Source organism: Chelonia mydas, chromosome 6 (assembly GCF_015237465.2).
Source record: "Chelonia mydas isolate rCheMyd1 chromosome 6, rCheMyd1.pri.v2, whole genome shotgun sequence".
In the NCBI taxonomy this organism is placed as follows: domain Eukaryota; kingdom Metazoa; phylum Chordata; order Testudines; family Cheloniidae; genus Chelonia; species Chelonia mydas.
The window spans coordinates 62,809,762-62,833,481 of NC_051246.2; the positions used below are offsets into that span (position 1 = coordinate 62,809,762).

Genomic DNA, 23,720 nt, shown 5'->3' on the forward strand with positions numbered 1-23,720 from the left:
AAAAAACAAACAAACAAAAAACCAAGGGTAATGTCGTGGTAAATGTCTGCTATAGATCACCTAACCAGAAAGAAGACGAAGATGACACTTTTTTTTTTTTAAAAAACAAGGAATAAAATCATCCAAAACATGGTACTTGCTGGTGATGGGGGACTTTAACTACCCAAATATTTGTTGGAAAGTAATACAGGAGAGCACAGATTATCCAACAAGTTCTTGGAGTGCACTGGAGACAGTTTTTTATTACAGAAGTGGAGAAAGTGACGAGGAGAGAGGCTATTCTAAATTTCATTCTGATTGAGAATTTGAAGGTGGAAGGCAGCTTGGGTGAAAGTGACCATGAAATGATAGGATTAAGGATTAAGGAATGGTAGGAAGGAAAACAGAATAAAGACAAGGGACTTCAAGAAGGCAGACTTTAGCAAACTCAGAGAATTGGTAGGTAAGATTCTGTGGGAAGCAAGTCTAAGGAAAAAATAGTGCAGGAGAATTGGCAGTTTATTAAAGGGACATAAGGGGCACAAGAGCAAACTATCTCAGCTAAATGAGGTAGGATCTGAGGCTAAAATAGGAAAAGAACAAGTTAACGATTACTTAGACAAGTTAGAAATCTTCAAGTCAGCAGGGCCTGATGAAATACTTCCTAGAATACTTAAGGAACTGGCTGAAGAGATCTCTGAGCCTTTAGCGATTATCTTTGAGAATTCAGAAAGGACAGACAAGATCCCAGAGGAAAAGTACAAATATAGTGCCTATCTATAAATAGGGGAACAAAAACAAGCCAGGGAATTATAAACCAGTCAGCTTAATTTTGCTATCCTGAAAGATAGCCCATCCAGCCCTTATAGGACAAACCTTAGGACTGGTCCACTGCCTAACCCAGCTAAAGTGATTTCAGCTGAGCTGGTGCTGGGTAGGTGTCACCTCTGCATTGTCTCTCTCCACAGTTTTGCCTCTATGCCATCTCTTGTCACACTGTTGCAGTGCCATCCCTACTCTGGATCTTGTCCAGAGGCTGTGCCATCTAACCCAGCTATAGTAATTATAGCTCTGGTGGTGCTGAATAAGGGGGTCTTTAACAGAGTTCACTCAGCTCTGTCATGGTGCTCTGTAACTTCAGCAAAGATCTAGCTGTGGAGGGGGTTCAGTGGCATATAGAACCCTTCAGCAGAGTGCTTGTCACCAGAGATTCACTCCTTGCCACATGATAGGAAACCCTTGTGTCCAAACTCCATCCCTCAGTCATGCAAAATTGGAGATTTGGTTTTGGTGCCTCATCACTCAGAGCACACTAAAGGCAGTTTTTTGTTGCCTTTTTGTCACATAATAAAGATAGAAACATTTCATTTACCTCTATACCCAAAACTTAAATGAAGTTTAATTAAAACAAGTAGAATATTCACGCTGAGATCATTATTAATACGCAAATAAAGTCCATCTTATTGTGTTTATTTCTATGCTTCACCAATAGATGGCAGCAGAAAGCTCCTTCCTTCTACAGCTTCGGACCACAGGCTTACATTTACTTCCAGATAGTTCATAAAAATATTGAATAGTGTTGTGCTAGAATCAATCCCTGTGGGGCCCAATTACAAACACCCCCATTCAATTATAATTCCCTGTTAAATACTTCTTTCTGTGATCTGCTAATTAGCTAGTTCCTAATCCATTTAATTCATGCTTTATTGAAGGTGTGTAGGGTAAATTTTTAACCAAAATCTTGTGCAGTACTAAGTCAAATGCCTTACAAAATTCAAAATATATTTAACCTGTGTGGTTATCTCTTTCACCAGAGTTGTAACCTTATCAAAAATAAAATCAGATTTGTTTGGCAAGATGTTTTCCATGAAAATTGGCATTAATTCTAAGGTTGCCAACCCTTCTGTCCTGAAGTCTCCAGGGCTTAAAGATTAGTCTTTAATTCATAGATACTAAGGTCAGAAGGGACCATTATGATCATCTAGTCTGACCTCCTGCACAACGCAGGCCACAGAATTTCACCCACCCACTTCTGCGAAAAACCTCTCACCTATGTCTGAGCTATTGAAGTCCTCAAATCGTGGTTTAAAGACTTCAAGGAGCAGAGAATCCTCCAGCAAGTGACCCGTGCCCCATGCTACAGAGGAAGGTGAAAAACCTCCAGATTAAAGATTATGGCATGTGATGAAACCTCCAGGAATATGTCCAACCAAAATTGGCAACCCTAGTTAATTACATTCCCATCCTTTAATTTTGTGTTGATTGAATCCTGTCAGTTTTTCCATTTTTTTGGCCTGGACTGACATCAGGCTAACTGGTCTATAATTACCTGGATCATCTTGCTTGCCCTTTTTGAATATTGGCAGAACTTTAGCACTTTTCCAGTCTTCTCAACTTTCTAAATTGAGAAGACTTAGATTCTAAGATTTGTTAAAAATTAACGTCAGTAGGCCAGAGATTTCAGCCATTTCTTTTGGGACTCTTGGATGTAAGTTATCTGAGCCTACTGATTTTTAAATGTTTATTTCTATTAGATGTTGTTTAACGTCCTCCTTACTCATGGACTGGAAAGTAGCTCATCATCCTCATGTGATATTAGTACATCTTTTTTCTTATCAAAGACAGGACAAATATTTATCGAACACTTCTGTATTTTCTTCATTATTACTAATTTTACTATCTCCATCTAGTAATGGGACTATACCATTGTTAGTTCTTATGTTCTTGATATACTTAAAAAGCTCCTTCTTGTGTCCTTGGCCCTGCCAGCTGTGGATTTTTTCCATGATATCTTTACTTACTCTTTCCAATTTTATATATTCAACAAATTTGAATGTGTTGATTTCTGTCTACTTCCCGTTTTTCCATTTGTTATGTATTATGTATTAAGTCCTTTTTAGTGACTGTAAAATTGTGACTTTTTAGCCATCTAATAAACTCTTCTTAAACACCTCAATTTTCATTCAGATTTTCTCTCTAAATTTTTCCTCCCTATCAATTTCAGTTAGTTTTCCTCAGCTTTGGGAAAGTTAGCCCTTTTGAAGCACCATGTACATTACTTGTTACGACTCCCTCTGTTTGCCCATAATGGGGCCATGATAACTGGTCCCTCAGCACCACCAGCTTCCAGTCTGGTGATCATTTAATACAATCTAAGCCTTCTCCCCAGGCTTGATAGCTTGTAGGTTTCCCAATTCAGGGCTGCTCACTGCACACTCCAGGTCTTTTCTGCTTCAGATCCAGTATCCCTGTGTCAAGACAGCTCTGCTCTGAGGTTCTATTTCTGCCTTTTTTGTTCCCTCAAGCATTGATACTGATGGCAGGTTTTGTGGGGCAGGATTGACAGTTCACATTTCTAGGACTGACCATTTATCCCTTCCTGATCTGGACAAGTATGTAGTTTGTCTTCCTCATCAATATCAATCAGATATCTATATTATATTATTTAAAATTGTATTAGTTAATTGTACATTTTGTGATCTAATCATAGCATGTGATAGACTATCTAATATGACTTCAAATATCTGTATAATTAGGTCAGATAACCAATCTGTTGTAAGAACGTCTTTTGAAGAAAAGGCATATAGACTAGAGTTGGAAAGAAGTCCAGAAGTCTGAATCTGTCATTTTTTTCGATTAAAGACACTAATTTTGAAGGCAACTACCTAACCTATTGACGTTTTTCCTAATGCTTCTGAGAGTATTATACATTTAGGAAAAGTATCCTAAAATGTTGAATTTTTTTCTGAGTGTAGGAAGGGAAAGTGGGATTGAAAGAATCAGAAGTACTGTAAAAAGAAAAGGAGTACTTGTGGCACCTTAGAGAAGTGAGCTGTAGCTCACGAAAGCTTATGCTCAAATAAATTGGTTAGTCTCTAAGGTGCCACAAGTACTCCTTTTCTTTTTGCGAATACAGACTAAACACGGCTGCTACTCTGGAAGAAGTACTGTACTTATATTTCCTCTGGTCCTTTCAACAGTATTATGTGTGGGGGAAAAAACATTAGCCATAGAACCATAGAATATCAGGGTTGGAAGGGACCTCAGGAGGTTATCTAGTCCAACCCCCTGCTCAAAGCAGGACCAATCCCCAACTAAATCATCGCAGCCAGGGCTTTGTCAAGCCTGACCTTAAAAACTTCTAAGGAAGGAGATTTCACCACTTCCCTAGGTAACACATTCCAGTGCTTCACCACCCTCCTAGTGAAAAAGTTTTTCCTAATATCCAACCTAAATCTCTCCACTGCAACTTGAGACCATTATTCCTCGTTCTGTCATCTGCTACCACTGAGAACAGTCTAGATCCATCCTCTTTGGAACCCCCTTTCAGGTAATTGAAAGCAGCTCTCAAATCCCCCCTCATTCTTCTCTTTTGCAGTCTAAACAATCCCAGTTCCCTCAGCCTCTCCTCATAAGTCATGTGTTCCAGTCCCCTAATCATTTTTGTTGCCCTCCACTGGACTTTTTCCAATTTTTCCACATCCTTCTTGTAGTGTGGGGCCCAAAACTGGACACAGTACTCCAGATGAGGCCTCACCAATGTCGAATAGAGGGGAACGATCACCTCCCTCAATCTGCTGGCAATGCCCCTACTTATACATCCCAAAATGCCATTGGCCTTCTTGGCAACAAGGGCACACCGTTGACTCATATCCAGCTTCTTGTCCACTGTAACCCCTAGGTCCTTTTCTGCAGAACTGCTGCCTAGCCATTCGGTCGCTAGTCTGTACCGGTGCATGTGATTCTTCCGTCCTAAGTGCAGGACTCTGCACTTGTCCTTGTTGAACCTCATCAGATTTCTTTTGGCCCAATCCTCTAATTTGTCTAGGGCCCTCTGTATCCTATCCTTACCCTCCAGCATATCTACCTCTCCTCCCAGTTTAGTGTCATCTGAAAACTTGCTGAGGGTGCAATCCACACCATCCCCCAGATCATTTATGAAGATATTGAACAAAACCGGCCCGAGGACCGACTCTTGGGGCACTCCACTTGATACCGGCTGCCAACTAGACATGGAGCCATTGATCACTACCTGTTGAGCCCGACAATCTAGCCAACTTTCTATCCACCTTTTGTCCATTCATCGAGCCCATGCTTTTTTAACTTGCTTGCAAGAATACTGTGGGAGACAGTGTCAAAAGCTTTGCTAAAGTCAAGGAACAACACGTCCACTGCTTTCCCCTCATCCACAGAGCCAGTTATCTCATCATAGAAGGCAATTAGATTAGTCAGGCATGACTTGCCCTTGGTGAATCCATGCTGACTGTTCCTGATCACTCCTCTCCTCTAAGTGCTTCAGAATTGATTCCTTGAGGACCTGCTCCACGATTTTTCCAGGGACTGAGGTGAGGCTGACTGGCCTGTAGTTCCCAGGATCCTCCTCCTTCCCTTTTTTAAAGATGGGCAATAAATTAGCCTTTTTCCAGTTGTCTGGGACCTCCCCCAATCGCAATGAGTTTTCAAAGATCATGGACAATGCTCTGCAATCACATCCGCCAACTCCTTTAGCACTCTCAGATGCAGCACATCCGGCCCCATGGACTTGTGCTCATCCAGCTTTTCTAAATAGTCCCGAACCACTTCTTTCTCCACAGAGGGCTGGTCACCTCCTCCCCATGTTGTGCTGCCCAGTGCAGTAGTCTGGGAGCTGACCTTGTTCGTGAAGACAGAGGCAAAAAAAGCATTGAGTACGTTAGTTTTTTCCACATCCTCTGTCACTAGGTTGCCTCCCTCGTTCAGTAAGGGGCCCACGCTTTCCTTGACTTTCTTCTTTTTGCTAAAATACCTGAAGAAACCGTTCTTGTTACTCTTAACATCTCTTGCTAGCTGCAACTCCAGGTGTGATTTGGCCTCCCTGATTTCACTCCTGCATGCCTGAGGAATATTTTTATACTCCTCCCTGGTCATTTGTCCAATCTTCCACTTCTGTAAGCTTCTTTTTTGTATTTAAGATCAGCAAGGATTTCACTGTTAAGCCAAGTTGGTCGCCTGCCATTTTTACTGTTCTTTCTACACATCAGGATGGTTTGTCCCTGTAACCTCAATAAGGATTCTTTAAAATACAGCCAACTCTCCTGGATTCCTTTCCCCCTCATGTTATTCTCCCAGGGGATCCTGCCAATCAGTTCCCTGAGGGAGTCAAAGTCTGCTTTTCTGAAGTCCAGGGTCCGTATTCTGCTGCTCTCCTTTCTTCCCTGTGTCAGGATCCTGAACTCGACCATCTCATGGTCACTGCTTCCCAGGTTCCCATCCACTTTTGCTTCCCCTACTAATTCTTCCCGGTTTGTGAGCAGCAGGTCAAGAAGAGCTCTGCCCCTAGTTGGTTCCTCCAGCACTTGCACCAGGAAATTGTCCCCTACACTTTCCAAAAACTTCCTGGATTGTCTGTGCACCGCTGTATTGCTCTCCCAGCAGATATCAGGGTGATTGAAGTCTCCCATGAGAACCAGGGCCTGCGATCTAGTAACTTCCGGTGAGTTGCCGGAAGAAAGTCTCGTCCACCTCGTCCCCCTGGTCCAGTGGTCTAAAGCAGACTCCCACCACGACATCACCCTTGTTGCTCATACTTCTAAACTTAATCTTTCTGCAGTTTCATACTTGAGCTCTGAGCAGTCATGCTGCTCTCTTACGTACAATGCAACTCCCCCACCTTTTTTGCCCTGCCTGTCCTTCCTGAACAGTTTATATCCATCCATGATAGTACTCCAGTCATGTGAGTTATCCCACCAAGTCTCTGTTATTCCAATCACATCATAATTCCTTGATTGTGCCAGGACTTCCAGTTCTCCCTGCTTGTTTCCAATGCTTGCATTTGTGTATAAACTTGAGATAACTTGCTGTTTGTCCTGCTTTCTTAGTGTGAGGCAGGAGCCCTCCCCTCTCGCACTCTGCTGCTCATGCTTCCTCCCGGTATCTCACTTCCCCATTTACCTCAGGGCTTTGGTCTCCTTCCCCCGGTGAACCTAGTTTCAAGCCCTCCTCACTAGGTTAGTCAGCCTGCTTGCGAAGATGCTCTTCCCTCTCTTCATTAGGTGGAGCCCATCTCTGCCTAGCACTCCTCCTTCTTGGAACACCATCCTATGGTCAAAGAATCCAAAGCCTTCTCTCCGACACCACCTGCGTAGCCATTCGTTGACTTCCATGATTCGATGGTCTCTACCCAGGCCTTTTCCTTCCACGGGGAGGATGGACGAGAACACCACTTGCACCTCAAACTCCTTTATCCTTCTTCCCAGAGCCACGTAGTCTGCAGTGATCTGCTCAAGGTCATTCTTGGCAGTGTCATTGGTGCCCACGTGGAGAAGCAGGAAGGGGTAGCGATCCGAGGGCGATTGATGAGTCTCGGCAGTCTCTCCGTCAGATCGTGAATCCTAGCTCCTGGCAAGCAGCAGACTTCTTGGTTTTCCCAGTCGGGGCGGCAGATAGATAACTCAGTCCCCCTGAGAAGAGAGTCCCCGACCACCATACTGAAGGAGGAGTATTCTTTCTCCATGTATGAACTCTTAAATATAGCCTCTCTATCTGATATTGGTCAAAGGTAGAATTCACTACTTTGATCCATTGATTGCCACTGAAATATATCAATCGTAATTATAAACATATAAAAATATTTTTTCTTCCCTCTTGCAAACTATTAGACCTTAATTTATGGGGTGTTAGTCTTGTGATGGATGGCTAGCCATGATGATAGTACTGTCCTTTCCTATCAGTAGCGCATAGCATTTAAAATTACACAAGAATAACATTTTCCTTTATTTGTTTCTTTGCTTCTCAATACCTTGATATACCTAAACTGTTTCCATTTCACTGTCTAAAATAGATTATAATCTTGCAAGTACTCTGAGAACACTATCTATATTCTTCTTTATCCGCCCGCAACCTTAGATGCGCAGAGTATCCATCAGTTTCCATCACTTATTTTGGTCTTTTGTTAGTCTGTTTAGGCTTCTGAATGTCATGTTGATGGATTTGGTTTCTTTCTCTTTGTGAAATGTTTCTCTTGGTCGCCTTTTTTTCCTTTTTCCAGATGGTATCCATATTATCACTTGATGTGGAAGTCATGTTGGTAGCATCTTTAAAGCATATCCTAAATGTCTATCATCATATTCTTACCACGTTTGATGATATAGGTTGGTTTGCTCTCCTTAGAATTTCTGATGTTGCAATTAATTCTGAAGTGAACGCTGAAGATCTTTTGCAGAAATTTACTTTGGAATGAGTTGTTCTTATCAGTTTCAGTTGTAGATTTCCATGACTCTGCTCCATCAAAAGGAGACACACGATGCTGGTGTTAAAAATTTATATATTTGTGTAAATGTCAGTAATGTTACTTTTCAGGTTGATGGAAGTGATTTGCTATTTGTTGCTTGACATCTAGCATGGTATAACGATCATTGCACATCTCGCTCCCTAGATAGGTAAAATGACATACTTCTAGTGTTTCTCCATCTACTCTGATAGTTGCTTTTGGGATATTGATAGTTATATATATATTTGTCTCCCCCTTATTGATGAACAAACCAACTTGTTTTGCTTTGGTTGCGAAAAGCTGGGTCTTTTCATCCATTAAGCCATGTATTGAACTAAGCAGAAAAACAGGGTAAACCAATTGTTCATTTGTTCATAAAATCCCTCAGTTGCCTTCTGTGGCCTTTTTCTATCCAGATTAGTAGCACAAAAATTTGGCAAAACCTTTCTATAGCTATCAGAGCAGATTCCCACTTCTATAAATACATTTAATCCCTTCAAGTCCCCTGCAGGAGATTCTTAGGATTCCCAGTCAGCACAGGCTGGGTCAGCTGGCTCCTGTGTCTTCCTCCTGCAACCCTTAATTCAGGGGGGAGGGAGGGTCAGGAGATGTGCCCAGAGCTTGCTGTGCTCTGACTATCCCCAACCAACATAAGGATCTCTGGAGACCAGACTCATCTGTCTCAAGTTAGAGCTGCGTCCACGTTGCTCTTAACTGCATTAAAGTATCTGCCATGGACTAGTGTAGAATTGATTAGTGGAACTGAAGAATGAGTTAGGTTCAGGATTTATTTACTGTCTGGGAATGAATGCACAATTGTGGTCCTATATGTAAAAGTGTGAGAGATGTCACTCTTGTGGCAACCAATAGCGGGACTCTAATGATACATGAGCTTCTTATCAGGGTGTGGAAGGCGATTACAGTGAATTTATTTACCCTCAAGGAAAACCTTACTATTCCAACTTCTGGAATACTCTGCCTGATACCTATTACCAGCAGCAGGAGAATGGGGTGGGGGGAGAGAAAACCTTTTGTAGTGATAATCACCCATTTTTTCATGGTTTGTGTGTATAAAAACGTCTTCTGTACTTTCCACAGTATGCATCCGATGAAGTGAGCTGTAGCTCACGAAAGCTTATGCTCAAGTAAATTGGTTAGTCTCTAAGGTGCCACAAGTACTCCTTTTCTTTCTGCCTGATATGAGAGTTAGGAAGTGATGAGCAAATGAAAGATTTTGCAAGATATGGGATTCTGGGCACTGTATTTGCTAACAATAGACCCCAACTTGTTTCTGAAGAATTCAGAATTTTTTCTCATCATTGATAGTTTGACCATCCCATGAAGCAATGGGAATGTGGAGTCACCGGTGAAAACACCAGAGACTACTATAAAAAATGATATCCTTACCATTACTGGTGCACAAGAATGTGATGTCACAGGGGTGCCTGTGTATTCCAGTACAGCTTCTGATGATGAAATGGCGAACCAAAACGTTGCTGCTGCTGAGGAGAAATCTACTGCAGCCTGAAGTAGTGGGATACTGCAGAATTTAGATGGTTTCTGTCACATCTAAGAGCTATTTACACCTTTGACCCCTTTGTGTCTGAGCGTAATCCCTTGAGGTGACAGGTCTTTTGCTTTCATCTTTGTTTTTAATTTGTTTAAAAAACAGGAAGGCTGTAGTCTGAGTAGAACTGGAGAAAGAGAGTCAGACGTCAAGAGGCATCTAATTTAGTGTGGCACCAGATGCTGAAAAAAGGAAACCAGGACAGGGCTACGAACGAACAAGTTATTTTTTCCTACAACTCTGCCTACCTGCTGCATCCATTAATACCAATGAAAAAGGAGAGAAATGGAACCAGATAAACTTACTTGATTTCCTTAACAGTCCCCACTGCTCTGCTGTGCCCCAATAGGATGCATTCACATTTAATATATATTTTTATAACTTTGTTTCTCTTTATGCTTGAGACCAGATGTGGGGCATTTTCAAGACTATAGTGGGAAAGGGTATAAATACTTGCTCTAATTGTTTATCTTGGAGAGACCTGCCTAGGTGGGGGAAACCCTGTGTCCTAGTGCACTCCCTCCCTCTGTGCAATTGCTTGAGATAATAAAGTGTATCTGACTTGCTGCACCCAACCTGAGAGCGAGAACTATGTTTTTCTCTGACAATTTGGGGGCTCATCCGGGATGGCAACGCCTGCAGAGACAATGGCAGCTGCTGCGGACCGTTCCCCTTCGAACCCCATGGCACCGCAATAGAGGTAAGAGACCTTTTGAAATCTCTATTGGGGTATCGGAGGAGGACTGCCCGTGAGGCTATCTGTCCCTTTTGGGCTTATGCCATCCAAACTTATTGATTGTGCAGCAAGATCAGATACAGAGCGGTGCTGGGGAACTGTGTTGCCACCCCCAAAAAGGTTAATGTACTGGTACTGAGGGGTTGTCCACTGGGCTTGTGTTAGAGACAGCCCCGGTCACAAGCCTTTTGGCTTCGCAGGGTGCTCTGGACGTCTTTCAGCGACCCTCATTCACACTGATACACACACACCAAGGCCTCTATTCCTGCGTACCATGATGCATCTTTACCTTATGTCTGGACTTATACAACTTTTCCCTTAGGACGAGTTACTGTCCTGTCTAAAGAAGATTTTCTCACCCAAAGCTCTCTCCAGTCTGGTTGAGACTCCTCTTTCATTAAGAAAACGTGCTGTCCATTTACCTCCTAAGTGAAGGATGACAGGGTATTTTGTGTCCCTCAAATGTAACAAATCTTTGATGTGCACCTCAAGCTAGGGTTTTCTCCCCTACCCTTGCATCTTCCTATTACTTTTCTTTGGAAGTTTTTACAATTCTTCATTAGCATTCAGATTAGACTGATGAGACGAGACCATTGTGAACCATACAATACTTAGTTTACATGTAAACAGCCAGATAGATTAACATTTCTTGTCTGACAAAAAAAACCTGTTTTTCACCTTTTCTGGTGACTAGACCCAAACCTAAAGAACATAATGTGCAGCGTACGTACATAACTCCGTGTATAACATTCATACACGAGTTCACAATCATATTGATGACTAGTATGACACCATTTTTATTTTGAGATGTCACATGACATTCTTTGCTGAACTAGAATGTATATGCCAGACTGAGGAGAGAACCCTGTAACCCCTATAGACTCCTTTTGCAAGGTAGCATTATGGGATTCTTGGGTCACAACTCGTATAACTATATCTGTTTAACTATACATTATAACTAGTAAAACTTTCTTGTGTAGACAAGCCCTTAGTCAGGAGGATTGTGAATTTGTGGGAGGACGGTTCCTGGGATTGTAGATGATTCAGTATTGTATCCAGCTGTGCCATTCACCCTGGTGAGGAGTGGGGAAGGTGACATGATTACTTTTGCCTAGTTGCCACACTTTTTGTTGTTGTTGGAGTGCCCCTTTTTGATGGATTGATAGGCTGGCATTCTGTGGAACATCTGTGTCTCCTTGTGCTATGCCTAGCACAGTTGCCATTAAAAAAACATTTTCAATTCATATTTTTCTCCTGTCATGTTCTGTCACTTTCCTCTTTGTTCCTTCTCAGTTTTCTTTTTCTATGCTGTGTGTGTGTGTGTGTGTGTGTGTGTGCGCGTGAGAGAGAGAGAGAGAGAGAGAGAGAGAGACTTTATTTTTATATTTTGCATCCCCTTCTTATTCTCCAGTTCACTGGTTGAATGCTAAAACAATAGTATGGTATAGTCATACAGAAGTACGTTGTAGCCTAAAAGATAATACACACTAACAGAATGTACAAAACAGTATTTCTATAGCCCTTTTGATTTTCTGACCTTAGGTTCTGTAAGGTTCCTGGATAATATTCTGCAGAATCATTGTAGCTTATCTTGATGATTTTGGTAATGTCATGTATGAAATAAATTATATCTATATCTGTTAAGGTCTGAAGGTAATTTGGTTACCATGGGGTGAAAGGTAAGTTCTTGTCAAGGAGCTTTGAAAGTATTTAAAAGCTAGGAAGCAAAGTGTAGATATCAGAAACTAATTGTCAATATGAAAAGAGACTGAGTGGGGTCCCCCAGGGATTGGTGGTGATTGGAACGAGAAAGTATACATTTGGATACTGTAGAAAACTGGGGCTTAGTGCTGGTAGTTATTCCTATATTTAGATTACCTAACGTTTTCCATTATAAAGGGTTCTTGTGACCTTTTCTTTGAGAAACCTCCCCACTTCTATTATTTGCAGAAGGCCTTTGATATTCAGAAGGGAGAAACCTCTGAGGCTATAGCAGTAACATTTCTTTGTCCTGTGAAATTCTATGCAAATTTAGCTGAGTTGTAAAAGCAGCAGCCACTGCACTGGGAATGCTGGGAACTGCCACAGCAGCTGTAAGTGGGGTGGGGAGGGAGAAAGGAGTGTGATGAGAGCCAGGGTGGGCTTTCCCCGAACAAACCCCCACATCATTCTCTCCGGATGCGGCATGAGACCCCAGCATACAGTCCCCTCCCCCCATCCAAGTGGGACAGAAGTGGGACAGAAGCTTCCTCATCTACCAGTGAGGTGAGGGGAGAGAAAGTCAAGGCAGGTTTGCTTCTATCCCTCCTTTCCTTTCCCCTCCCCATCCCAGCACCTGGCACCAGTTATTTATTTACCCCTCTGAAGGCACTACATGGGGCAAGAGTTCTCCATCGTGTTGGGGTGGGGAAATGAGAGTGAGCTGAATCAGATCCCCCTCCTGACCACCCCTTGCACCCAGTACACAGTGCCAGCAACTTTTCCTGTCACTCTGGGAAAACAGTCTTCCCCAGCTGCCAATGCAGTGGACAGGGCCGGCTCTACAGTTTTTGTCGCCCCAAGCAGTGAAAAAAGACTGCCGGGCAGAACAGAGAAGCTGCTGCCGAATTGCTGCCACAGCCGGAGGAACTGTCGCCCCTTTCTAACTGCCGCCCCAAGCACCTGCTTGGAACGCTGGTGCCTGGAGCCGGCCCTGGGAGTGGAGTTTCTCCTGGAGCTAAAGTGTAAAAATCTGTACTGTAGTGCTGAAGGTGCAGGGTTCAAAGCCTGCTGATTCATGATAGGAAGTTTGTAGAAGTTGTACATAATAAAATTTGATTTTTACCTTTGTCTTTTAAAGAGCCCTAGGAAATTACATACAAAACAACTACATTAAAATAACATAAATAGGTAATAAAGCCAAGTACTCAAAAGTTAAGAAATGCAAGGCATATGGTTGCCCAGGTAACCTTAATTTGGCCCCCTTGTGCATATGCATTGTCATCTTTAATTACATGATCACATATGATTTTTTTCCATGGGAACACTGCCTCATTTAGTGTGCAGGTAGAACGCATAATGGCTAAATTAAGGTTGCATAGACAACCATAAATAGTGTTTCCTAACTTTACAACCTAAATAACACTCTTCTAATGTAGCTTCTTGTACATAATTTATAACAGAGATCAATCAAGAATGGTTCATACTTTTGTAAAAATTTGCTTGGTAGTGTTGGCAAGGTTGCCTTTAGGTTCATTTATCAATTGTGCTTATGTGGTAGCACAAGTTAAAACAATCCTCTCTTTTTCATAGTTTTCTAACATTTGTTTTCATGTAGTTCTGTGACTTTCATGTTTGTGTCAGATCTTCCCAGTTTGCTGGTTTTGTCCCCTTTGGGAATTGTTTGCACTCTTGCGTATGGCATTTCTTCTTATGATTTATAATAGGTTCATGCAGCTTTACGCACTTGCTTTGCTTCATTGCCTTTGGAAGCACCTGAGTGAAAAGTTACTGTGTTTTTTCTTCTGTCAATATGGGGCTCAATAAAGATTGTTTGTGAGTCTCTAAAATGCTACAAGAGCATATTAGCCTGGCAGAAGATGAATACAAAAGGCATTTTATTCTATCTATCAGAAACTATGCACACAATTAATCTCATCATCTGTAACATTTGGGATAGATATACAGTTTTACATGTTTATAGATAACATTGATATGGACAAATCTGGTTTTATTTGTAAAGTGACCCAGACAATCCCCATACTACAAAATATTTGCAAAACTGACTTCCTTATAAATTGAGTACTTACTGTTCTATTTCCAGGAAGAATACAGTAGAATTGAATGAACACTTGCCAGATCATGACCACTTATTATTATTAGTGTAAGTTTCATAGACCCTTTTTGAAGGTAAAAATGAAGGAAGTTGAGTGAGAAATAATCAAAATTTTATGTAACACTACATCATTATTAGGCTGCAGAGATTATAGTATTCCTTGAACTCTGTTTGAATCAGTAAAGAGGATCATGCATGACTTGAGAATGGCAAGTAAATCTGCCACTGTGTTATCTAGAAGACTACATAATGGGAGGATGGAAGAAGAAAAGCTTGCATGATTACTTTTCTGTCATTTCTAATTTTCTTAAGAGTGAATGAGTACTTCCCAATCTCCCTGCCTCCTATTCTGTCCCTGAGTTCCCTTTTGCAATATATTGTTGTGTTGACACTCATAGTTTTCTTGTGTTCTCTTTTGCTGTACTGTGTTACAGTTGCTATCAAATTTGCATTGTGTGAGGAGCCCACACTGAGCTGTTGCACCTTATTACACTGTTGAAGGCAGCTGCACCCTCTACCCGGTTTCTAGACTTTTGGCAGAATCCTTCCTATCAGCAGCACCTTCTTTCTTAGCCTCAGTTATCTGCTTCTTCAAGGTGAATGTTCAAAAGCTTGTTTCTTCACCAGCAGAAGTTGATCCAATAAAACATATTACCTCACCCACCTTGACTCTCTAATATCCTGGAATTAGCATGGCTACAACAACACTGAAACCTTCATGGTGAGACAGGTTCCTGCAGCTGTGGCCAGTGACAGTAGGACTAAAGTAGCAAGCAATGCATTGCATGGACTATGGAGTGACATCGGTCCTTTCTGTGGCAAGAAAGCTCTGAGGTGGGTGGGTGCTTCCAAGAGAGGAAGAGCCTCCCCAGCTCACTTGCTTATAGAGCAAGTCGTGTCTTATCTTATAGAGGACTCTGAGAAAGTGTCTTGAAAGGCTCTGTCAATTCTGGAGGCTTGGGGGCGGAGTTCCGAAGTCAGTGGAGCTGCTTAATTGCCTGGGACTTTTTTTAAAATAAACAAATATCAAGGAGAGTGAACTTGTCCTCTCCCAGAAATAGGTCCACTTGAATTGTCTTCAACCTACCCTAGAATTAAGAAGGCCTTTCTTTCAGTAGCTCACACTGGGAAATCAGATGACTATCTGATCAAACAGATCCTCCAGATGCTTTGTGTCATGTAACCCTTCATAGATTTGGTTGGTAGGCTAGAAAGCACATTTGGCCCTGCTTCTCCTCCTCCTACCTCAGTGAACCCCACATGAAGGTCCTACAGGCTAAGAGCATCCCAACTTCAGTACTCCAGGTCTTCCTAATATGATGGAAGCATCCTCATGATCTTTCCATAGGAGTGCCTTTCCTGGATCCTCAGGGACCAGTAATCATCACAGATGCAAATGTAAGGAATTGCCTCCACATTGGTAATATGAGCTTTGCCATGCATGCTTCAAGTGCATCTTATGGTGTATCTAAGCTCTTATTGGACTTTTTCCTTCCTTCCTTCCTTTTATATTGTCACTAAAACAAATTATATTTGCACCAAGTATAACAAACTGTCTAGATATTGGGCCTAAAGTTTTTGGTGGAAATACTCCAGCACCACTTTTATCCTTATTGAAAAATGGTCTTATTTATTTGATGATGATCCAAAAGGTAATTTTTGTAACGGAAGATAGCTATAGGTAGTATGATCATAATGATTATTTTACATTACTGGATGACATATGCTTCTACGCAGCAGCTTTCTGAAATATTTAGTTGCTTATATTCTGGCAAAGTTTGAATATACACAGTAGATTTTTTTCTTTTGGAGAAACTTGCCTTATGGAGGAAGTATATAGTGCATGTAGGACTGTGAGTCAGGGGACCTGTGTTCTATTCTGGGTTCTATCACTGACATGCTTAATGATCTTGGGCAAGTCGTTTAACCTTTATGTGTCTCAATTCACCATTTATACAATGGGAATAATACAACTCTTTTATAAAGCCTTGAGAGCTACTGATGCAAAATTCTGTAAAAGTACTATGTTTTTATTTACTATGTAGCAAAGCCTTTAGTCAGCTGCAGTCATATTACGCATTTGTATTCTAATCAATGAGCCATAGTGTCTTTAATCGAGTTGATGTTGTTGCTGGAACAGCAATATCTTTTACGAAAAATATCTGTGACAAAAACTAAGACAGAATTGAAGAAGCAGACTATTGAACCATTTAAATTATGGGTTCTTGGGAATGCACATCAACATACAATACTTTTATTTGCGGTGATCTTCAGATTTTCAACTGTCAATCCAAATAGATTTAATAAGTTCAAATAAGTCACTAGTAGATAGTGTCTTATAATAAAACATTAAAAGAATTTGTGCTTGGAAACAGTATTTCCTGCTTCTAATTTTTTTCCTATTTAGATACAGGACATTGAGCAGAACAACTGAAGAACAATAGACATCTAGAGTGGTCTGAGATGTTGGTCAAGTGAATGTCACCATTTATACCAGAGAAGTTTTATCAAACCTTAACAGATTGCCTGGTTTTAAAGCTTTGTTTAAAACATCTGTTGAAGCTTCAGACATCTGTTACCAGAGTTTGGTGAAGAACTGACAGCCATCTTACCAGTCCTACTGGCTGCCAGTCCCTGACTACTATATAAGCACGTTTTTAAGATTATTCTTTTGATCACTGAGGAAAATTACTGTCTCAGAAGAGTCTGTTCATCATGGGGAAAATCACTGGGTGAGTGAGTACAGTAGAAGACTGAAAAGCTTCAAAGCAGAAAAATGTTTTTGGAAGCTGGCAAGTTAAAATTAAGCTTCAAAACTGTGTCCCATCTCCTGAGTGATGCATTGCCAATTTTCATTTGAAGACAATAAAACATTATCTTGCTTTGCACTTCCTCATCATATATGCTTTGCTTCATCCTCTCTACCACCTATTGTATTCTGTTAAGAGGATAATGTGAGAGATAAAAGGGTGCATATCTTAAGGTTATTTATTATGCTCTTACTTGGTAACATCAACATTTAGAAAAATTTTCTGTACTGTAAGTGTAAAAGTATTAGATGCTATCCCAAATTTCTGGAAGTACAATGTTTTTTGGCTGCATTTTTTGAAAAATTTCTAGCTGTTGAATCAAATTTTAAAAAGCATTAGAAATTGAAGGTCAAGTTAGTAATCACTTATTTATATTTAAGGCTCACTGAGATATTGACTAAATCTCCCTTTCCCATATGGCTTAAAAATCTTTACATCTTGTTTTTAATCCTGCAAGATAAAAAACATTTAATTTTTATATGCATTTAACAACAAACTACAGTCTTCAGGACATTTCTATCTATTGTAAAGTGTTCCAGCATGTCCATGGTACATGTTTATAGACCACTGAGCTTGTTTAATTATTTACCAATTAGTTTTGATCTTTTGCTGTATCATCAGAAGAAAATAAAAATTAACTTGAACTTTATCCTGTTGTCCAAATCAAGACATTTGTAAAGTTTGAAAAGTTTTATATACATTGTTGTTCATTATTTAATCTTTGCTCCTTTCTACACTTTCTAGTTCCTGCCAGAAATGAAAGTACCAAAACTCCGAGAGGCTTTTCTCATGATATTTTCAAGTCAGTTTTGCAACTCTAAAGTTTTATTTGGAGAAGCATCTGATCACTCAATAGCGGTTCTCTTAATTCCTTATTGTAGAAGATCATTTCAATGTTATGGTTCCCTCAGTACTGATAACTTGTTATTAACAGGGAAACAAGTTGGGGAGGACAAAGGGAGACTGGAGGAACTAAGTGACAAATAAAAGGAAGAACAGAGAAGCAATGAGAGGAGAGCAATATACAAGAAAGCTACAGAGAAAATATTTTTTACTGAAATCAATTAAAGTTGAACCATGGAAGATGTTTATGTAGTTTAGAAAGGTAATGTGAAGAGTGGGGTTATCTAATCTTTCCAGTCTCTCTTTGATGTTGATTTTCCTTCCTCCATTTTGTCTCCAAATGTTTTTCTTTCTCTTCTGTTCTGTCATATTTTTTCCCCCTGAATGGGTTGTATTCCCTCATATCGTCTCATGTTTTTTTCCATTAAGCCAAACATGTTCGTTCCTTGATTTTTATTTGGGCTGGGTTTACTTAGGATAGGGAAGGGAAGTGGGTGAGAGGGACAGAGTGAGGAGAAAGAGGGTAAGAGAAGCAGATGTGGAGTGAAGCTGAGGTGAAGAGACTGGGAGGAAGGAGAGGGTTGGAATGAACAACTAGTCACCAAAGGGCAGAGAAAGTCCAGTCAAAATTGTACATTTACTGAAAGTCCAGAGGATCAATGGTCCCTGCTTTGGCTGCATCTGCCCCTACTGGCTGGAGTCTGTGGCTGGCTCCTCTCTACATTTTCTCTCAAGTACACATGGCAGGTGAGGAGAGGCACCAGTGTGTTTGTGGGTGTGTTTAGTTTCCACAGTTCTGGGTTCAGAGAGGTTCTGGGGGTGGGTGTAGGGGTAAAGGTGGCCCCAGCTTGGTCCCATTTTACTCCCTCCCTTCCAGTTCAGTAGTTCCTGTTTTGGCTGGTTCTGTACCTATTTTCTGAGTCTGTGGCTGGCTCTACCCTTCAGTTTTGGTTTGAAGTAAGTTTGTCTCTAAAACATTTGTACAGTAGATGTCATTTGCACTATTAACAGTAATGCCTGGATTTGCTACTTTTTGATGTTTCAAATCTTGTGATAGAGATTCGAAAGGGTTATCTGAATGATGTCCAAAAGGAAATTATTTGTATTCTTGTACAGTCAGTTGACGTCTGTGAAATATTGCATCCTCGTTCATTTTAGACTGTTGTTACTACTACTACTACTAAATAAGATGGCTATGAATCCTCCCTTCCAGTAGGCAAAAACAGGAAAAAAACAAAACTTTGATTATCTCTTTTCACTTATATAAAAGCTATCTTGTACAGTGCTGACCACACAGTCAGCACTTAAATTATAAATCGTAATAATTTAGCAATATACATCGGGTGCTGTAATAATATTTATGGGGAATGGAGAATCCTGATGCTCATTGGACTCCATTCTTCAGGAGCTCAGTGCTTCAAGTGCCTTGAGTTCCCTGGTGCCTATTTGGGATTTTACCTTCTGTGCCACTAGAGATTTCAGTCTGGCAACATGGGTGGTTCACACCTCAGTGCCTTGGAAATTTGGCACCTTGATGGCTCCAAACCTCAGCATTCTGGAACATCCAGAGGTCAGTGCTTTGTCACCTTAGGTACTCTGGTCCTCTGAACAGAACAGAGCAGTATCTGGGATTTTCAGAGCCTTAATGCCAGTGGTGATTGGTGGGTTGAGCAGCAAAGCACCTTGGTTGCTTCAAAAAACTCGGCACCAAGTGTCTCAAGTGCAGATTTAAGTTCTCTCACCCTTAGGGTTGATCCACCACCAGTGGTAATTGATATTTCTGTGCCTTTGACATGTCAAAGAGTCGGGTGCCCTGTTGCCTGTGGAGATCAGAGCTGAAGCATCTCAGGGGCTCAGAGCACTGATATCTGTGGAGTTCTGCATTTTGGCTGCTCAGGACTCCAATGTTTATAGAGCTCGGCAGCTCAGTAACTCGCTGTCTTGGTGTTCCAGCTCCTCAAAAGTTCAAATACTCTGGTGCCTCTGCAGATCTCACTGTGATGTCTCAGGAGCTCAGTACCCTACACCCCAGCATCTTTAAAGTTTGGTGTTTTGGATATTGGTGCCTCACATCAAGGCACCTCAACATAGAATCATAGAAATATAGAGCAGGAAGGGACCTTAAGAGCTCGTCTAGTTTAAATCCCCATACTGAGGCAGGACCATGTATACCTTCCCTAGACTATCCCTGACAGTCTTACCTTCAGTGGACATGGAGAACAATTAATCACCATCCTTTTTATAACAACTCTTAACATATGAAGACTGTTATCAAGTCCCCCCCGCTGTCTTCTTTGCTCAAGACCAAACATGCCCAGTTTTTTTAACCTTTCCTCCTAGGCTGGATTTTCAAAACCCTTTTACAATGTTTGTTGCTCTCTTCTGGACTCTTTCTAATTTGTCCACATCTTAAAGTGTGGTGCCCAAAACAGAGCATGGTACTTCACCTGAGGCCTCACCACTGCTGAGCAGAGTAAAACAATTGCCTCCCATGTCTTAGATACGACTCCTGTTAGTACATCCCAAAATATTAGCCTTTTTCTCAACTGTATCACATTGTTGGTTCATACTCAACTTTTGATTCACTATAATCCCCCAGATCCTTTTCATCAGTACTTCTGCCTAGCCAGTTATTTCCTATTTTGTATTTGTGCATCTAATTTTTTCTTCCTAAGCGTAAAGCTTTGTGCTTGTCTTTATCAAATTTTATCTTTTTGATTTCAGACTAATCCTGTAATTTATCAATGTCCTTTTGAGTTCTAGTCCTGTCCTCCAAAGTGTTTGCAACCCTTTCCAGCTTGATGTCGTCTGCAGATTTTATAAAAAATAATCTCCACCCCATTATCCAAGTCATTAATGAAAATATTGAATGGTACTGGACGCTGGACTTACCCTGCTGGGCTCAGCCACATACACCCTTCCAGTTTGACAGCAAACCATTGACAACTGTTCTTTAAGTACAATTTTTCAACCAGTTGTGCACCCACTTTATAGTAGTTTTATGTTTGAGCTCTAGAAAGTGTCAGTACTTTGGTTCAGGTCTCTTCAGTTGCAGGTGCACTAACAGAAATCCATTATTTTCTCTCTTAATTCATAAGGTGCTGTTTCTGCAATCACCTTTTCAGATGTGTGTGGCAGGGGCCAGTGTATCAAAGTTTGTCAGCTGCGTTCTGATGAAGAATATTCTCATTTTAGTCTTTAAATCACTTAGCTAAGTTCTGTTATTGGTGCTTCAAAGTCCCAATGGTGACTTCTGTAGGGAATGAATGCTTATATCCTCAATGCCAGATAAAGGAGTTTTGTAATGTGGTACAAGCAGAGCTCCATATATAATTTTTCATGCTCCTCTTGAAGACTGTCTCCTTTTTTTGGCTGTCTCTAAACCTCTGAGTTCCAGAAGCTGGGACTGGATGACTCAAAACTGTTCTGTTCACTCCCTCTGATGCATCTGGCATCAGCCACTGTTGGAAGGCAGGATACTGGGCTAGATGGACCATTGGTCTGATCCTATATGACTGTTCTTAGATTCTTAATCTGAATCCAGCTCCAGGACTAATTTGGACTCCATCTGCCTGCAACTTTTTGATTTATCAGTAATTTCTGAAACATTTGGTCAGTATTCCTTATAGGCCTTGTTGTGATAATTCGGTCTAGAAATGTTACCTCAACTGTGAGAAGTGAGTGAAAGCTTATAGAATGTTCCAATCAATGATAAATGTGGGAAAAGGTGCAAAAGGGAGACAGACTAAATTAGTCCAACAAAAAGGCCTACTAATTTAACTCAAAGATGAGGTAAAGATCAAGAAAAGTGTGGGACTGGAAATCAATCAGCAATTTGGTGTGTCAGAAATTAGGCCTAATTGGTGGACAAAACATAGAAGGGATGAGCTGTTCCTCCCATCGTGCCTTTTGGGGTTCTTAAAATAAGACTTTTGAGGGGAAATTAGCTGAAGTAAAGCTATACTTCTCCTTTCCCCCACCCGTCTAATAAAAATCTGGCTTAGCTGGCCTACACTGTATATTTTACAACACTGCTGTCAGCCTGTGGCAAGAGAGACAACTGTAAAAGCAGTACCCTAAATAACCCTATGGAGGTACAAGTTTGCAAGGTCTTGAAATGACTAAGATGATCAAGTGCCATGCCTGTGTTTTTTCAGCTGTAAGATTGCAAGTAAGAGTCAACACCAGAGACAGAAGCTGCATTTTCTATCTGTGCTGTTCTTTTCTCTCCCCTTTTCTGTGTGTTTGTCTTGTTTTGTTTTCCAAGAAACCGGATCAGACTTTAACAGCAGCAACAATAACAGCTGCAATCCATCTCAACTAACTTTTTCTCTTTTTCCCAAAAAGGACAGTTGTTCCCATGTAATAGATTATCAGAATAGGGGCTGGGGGTGGGAGGGCTCCTTCTAAAATCTGTCTCCATCTAATGTTGTTAAAGTGAAAGCCTGGCTTATTACATTACATTTCAAATGCTTTAGCTGTTTTTTCTTTCTTTTTCTGTATCTTTTATGAAAGGTTTAAAAGATTTTTAATGGTGTTTACCATGGTACTAAGCAGGCTGAGGTCTCTGTGTATACAAAACCCCAAACCTTGTTTCCAACTGTTTAATGTTGGACAGTTACATAGTCACGTTAATATCTTTGGCAAATACATTCCATATAAATTAATACAACAGCCCCTCTTTGTTTAGGTCAAGGAAGCAACTCCTCTCAAATCTATATTAAGACTCACTGTGTTAAGGGATCTCCATGGATTTCTTAATGACCTCCAAAAAACCCTTCCTGAATTTTTCAGGCTTGGTTAGTGCAGGTGAGTTTTACAGGATGGCTTATTTCTCAGCTAACAAAGTATGCAACTCTTTGAGTTTATTTTAGACTTGCTTAGTGCCTCTTTTTACCTTGAGACTACCTTTTCAAGCATAAGGTTTTTAGCTAGAATTTTCAAATATCTTCCAATGGCCATTAAAGGCACCCATGTTTGCAGGGGATATGATTGGGGGTGGAGGGAAGGGAGGCTGAGATAATGTTGTACTAGTTATTCATAGTCATATGTTTCATAGATTTTAAGACCTGAAGGGATATTACATCATCTAGTCTGACCTGTACAACACAGGCCATAAAATTTCATTCAGTTCCCTTGCATTTAGCCCAATAATATGTTTCACTAAGGAATATTTTTATGAAAGGCACCTGTCTTGATTTGAAGAATCATGAGTTGGCGAATCCACCAGTTTCCTGGGTAGTTCGTTCCAATGCTGTCATTATTAAAAATTTCTAATGTGAAGTCTGTCTTTAACTTTTGGCCACTGGTTCTTATGCCTTTCTCCAGCAGACAGAAGAGTCTCTTTTAAGTCATCTCTCAATCTTCTTTTTGATAAGCTAAACAGATCGAGCTCTTTAAGTCTCTCACTATCGGCATTTTCTCTAGTACTCAAATCATTTTTGTCTCTCTCTTCTGCACCTTCTCCAATTTTTCAACATCCTTTTAAAAATATGGACACACAAGAACTGGACACAATATTCCTGTATTGGTCTTGTCAATACCATTTATAGAGGTGAAATCCCTTTCCCACTTCTATTCATACATCCAAGGATTTCATTAGCCCTTTTTGCCACTGTACTGCACTGGGAGCTCATGTTGAGTTGCTTGTCCACTGTGAGCCCAAAATCCTTTTCAGAGTCACTGGTTTCCAGATACAGTCCCAGATTCTATGGGTACTGACT

At 40.8% G+C, this 23,720-nt stretch overlaps 1 protein-coding gene across 8 annotated transcripts in view; it reads left to right on the forward strand.

Moving 5' to 3' along the window:
* Nucleotides 1–23,720, forward strand: part of FUT8 (fucosyltransferase 8) — a 275,730-nt gene that overhangs the window by 153,811 nt on the left and 98,199 nt on the right. Inside the window, exon 5 of one of the 8 annotated variants that reach the window (XM_043548806.1) lies at nucleotides 18,089–18,259. The exons of the other annotated variants lie outside the window; for them this stretch is intronic. The gene's annotated coding sequence lies outside the window, so the exon portion shown is untranslated. The remainder of the gene's footprint in view (nucleotides 1–18,088; nucleotides 18,260–23,720) is intronic. 8 annotated transcript variants of the gene reach the window in all.